This window comes from Ixodes scapularis, unplaced genomic scaffold, assembly GCF_016920785.2.
Source record: "Ixodes scapularis isolate PalLabHiFi unplaced genomic scaffold, ASM1692078v2 PGA_scaffold1__304_contigs__length_218370807, whole genome shotgun sequence".
Lineage (NCBI taxonomy): Eukaryota > Metazoa > Arthropoda > Arachnida > Ixodida > Ixodidae > Ixodes > Ixodes scapularis.
Window position 1 is genome coordinate 80,920,093 of NW_024609846.1, and position 3,591 is coordinate 80,923,683.

Consider the following 3,591-nt stretch of genomic DNA (forward strand, 5'->3'; position numbering starts at 1 on the left):
GTAGACAAAGGTGGCAGCGCGCAGAATTGTTTCTGGGTTGGCGGCATGCAGGGCATGTACGGAGGCAGGGGCGGGTTTAGGGGGCGAAGGAGCGGGGAGGGGGGGGGTCAACTTTTTAAAAAATAAAATCATTGATATACACCAGCCAAAATTTTAGTTTTTGGTGACATAGCAAATATTTGGTCAACAAAATAGACCCGGGCAACGTTTCGACCGTGTCATATCTCAGCACTGCAGACTCCACCCCCCCCCCCCCCCCCCCCCCCCCCCTTCGAGGCCTGACCCATAAATCCACCCCTGCACGGAGGTGCAGCCAGCAGGCGACATTAGGGAGTTCTAGAATAACGCACGCAATTTTAGCGCACGCTAGCGCTAAATTTAGCGCTTGCGTTAGCGCACTCTATACGCTAGATAGCTTTAGAATAGCGTTTCTCCGCCGCGACGCAAAAGCCCAATCATCTCGCGCTTGGGACGCAACCAAGATAGTCACAATTTTTATTTCACACACGAAATGCTGTTACTTAAGAAAAAAAAAAAAGTTTTTTTTTTTTTTTTTTGGTTGGGAGTAACATTTTGTATTTTGTTTAAACATATGAGAATGCAACGCGAGCGGTCGACCGGTCGTGTCCGCTTGCGTCGCCTCGGCAAGAGAGGTCTCGTGTACTGTCCTTCGCACACCGTACCTTCGCCGAGAAATGTTCGCGCATCGCAAGCATCAAGTTGCCGGTGATCGTTTCCCACATTACTGGGTTTTCCAAACCAAGTGCAATGTCGTCCCGTATCGAAAATCGCAGCCGCGAGGATGCCGCCCACGTGGCGCTCACGACGGCACCGCCTACCAAAGCGGCCGCAGACATGATCCCGGCCGGGAGCCGCCAATTTTTAACAGTGCTCGCCTTAGCTTTAGCCAACTTTTCATCATGAATCCTCCTTGGAGGAGCGGAAAGACTCTTTGCGTACGCACGCAATTTCCGAAAATAGTGTACGCTGAAGTAGCGCACGCAAAGCGCAAAACGTAGTTAGCGTTCGGCGCATGCGCAGTGGCGACGACGCTATTTTTTGCGTACGCAAAGCTTTAGCGAACGCTATTCTACACCTCCCTATAGAGGCACTCGATGGCGAGCGAACCTGCCGCGACAGCTGTAGGCAGTTCTACAACTGTCTAATCTGTCAGTGCGGTGGAAGCTATACGAGTTTGTCGGGTTCGTCAGGTGTCTTCCAAGTAATTATATATAAAAAAATACAATCAAGCGTGTTTTCTTTTTTTTTTTTCCTTTAAAAACGTGACCAATCACCGCGACACGCCCTTTTTCTAAAATCTCAGAAAAGGGACGTGCCCCTCTGCGGAAGTACAGAGGCAAGCAGCGTGCGCGAGAGCCCTGTCGAACTTTGCCGAAGCGGTAGGGTTGTGTGAATATTCGAGATTTCGAATAGTAGTTTCGAATAATGGACTTTTCGATATTCGCTTCGAGAAGAACTGCACTATTCGCGTTTTCCGAAATGTTGACTGCGGTGGGTTAGCCCCGTTGAGTGCGCTTCTTTCCGAGCACCAGTGCACGGCGGAGAAGCAATACTCGAGGAAGCGAGCTCCGCGGGTATTGCTTCTCTGCATTACTTTGGTGCTTGGGGAGAAGCGCACTCAATGGGATAACCCGCCGCGATAAACAGTTGGAAAAGTAGGAATATCGCAATTGCCGTCCTTGGAAGAAAAACGTATATTCAAAGCGGGATGGTGCACGCGTGCCGGCTGTATTTGGGAATAAATGGAAACTTTGTGAATGTGTATATCTCCATTCTAGTAAAAGTTCCAAAATAAACTGACTGTTATGCAGGAGTATGCTATGTCTGGCAGAGATGCCCTTACAAGTTGCGTTCAACATGCGCAGTAATTTTTTTTTAACTCGAGATTAAAGAAGGAATATTTTATATAGCAAGATTTGCAAATTCACTCGATTAGGTATAGCTGGCCATCACTACATGATTCATTTTATGTCAAATCCGTCGTTTACTTGCCATCTCAAGACATCATACCTCATGAAGACACAGTTAAAAAAATATAGATAAACTTAGCTTATAAATAAACAAGTGGAACAACCATCACAAGTTTAGCTGGGTTTTCGTCTAAGCCTAACGCAATGGTAGTGAAAAGCGTGGAAAAACTATTCGATATTCGAATCGAAAATATTCAACCAAAAGCAGTATTCGCTTCGAATTCGCTTCGAACTCAAAATTCACTATTCGCACAAGACTACGAACCGGAGTTTACTGCGGGAAGCGAGAGTTTGAGGCGCAGGTGAGCCACCACAACCACGCTACCCTTCCTGTATAATCTTGCCCACGAAGTTAAACACGGCGTCACGAACGCCCTGGAGGCGGCGGATCTCGCGAGAAGCATCGCGCTCTCCGATGGCTGCTCTTCGAGCGATCGCTGGAATCGGCTGTTTGGAACGACAAATATAACCATCCGTTCAAAGTACAAACTTGTGATTTTCATTAGCAGAACATTGTAGATAATGTTTGACTTATTCGAGGTATATTTCAAATTTTATTTCAATATCTCTTGAAGGCTGGCGATATCTTACGCACTGTCAGCTTACGGATGAAGGCAGTATGTAGTAACGTTGATTTGAACAAGTGCCGAACTAACTCATCGTTTATGAACAAGCACTTTTGTTCACAAAAGGTGCAGCCAGCCACATGCGCAGAAACAAGTCTGTGTGATGTTCCGGGGCTGCGCAATGACAACCTGCGCCACTGCGTTGCCGTCACGGCATAAACATGATTTGTGTCATGTCACCGTGTTTGCCCACGCTGCAGGCAGCACTTCCCCATTGAGGGCAAAATTAAAAATTCAGAACGTTTAAAAACAGAGAGTGAAACTTTGTTTTTGTGAACTCAATGTCACTGAGATTGAGCCCTAAATGGCAGTAGCTGCTTTTAGTTCCTCCCCTTTTTTTTAAAGTCTCTTTTACATTTCTGTACATATCTTTTAGATGAACTGTCGTTCCGTTACAAGGAGTGTTTTGCTTCCTACTGCCGGAGTGTTATGAACGAAGTTCACTACTTTGGGGGGTCAATTACGGTGTTTTGCTCTAACAATTGGGGATTAGCTTTCCTCCATCTGGGGATCCATTCACAGGCTCGCCTCCAGCAACGAGTGCTGAAGGCTCCACCTCCACCGCTCGCTGCCTTCCGTCGTGCTTTGGCCGCAATTGGTCATATACGCCGAACTCTTATCGAATGTAAAAGAGCTCCACCCGCGGGAACAACTGTTTGTGTAGCAATAAACGTTGCTAGATTAGGTACCCCCCCCCCCCCCGCCTTCCCTCTCTCTCCCCCCACAACCCACTTCCCGGAAGGCCTTAGCTTCCCGTCGTTTGACGCGCCACCGTGGTGGGATGGCTGATATATGGTAACACACGCATTCTATGGAATACGCGTGTTTCGAAGCACAGCGTTTAGATATGGCTTCACCGTACTCTATGCAGCAGACAGTTTTGAAGCAACATTCTAGATGGCGCTTCAAACGACGGGAGGTGGGCTAAAAAGAGTAAGGATTCCCCCCCCCCCCCCCCCCCCCCCCCCCCCCCC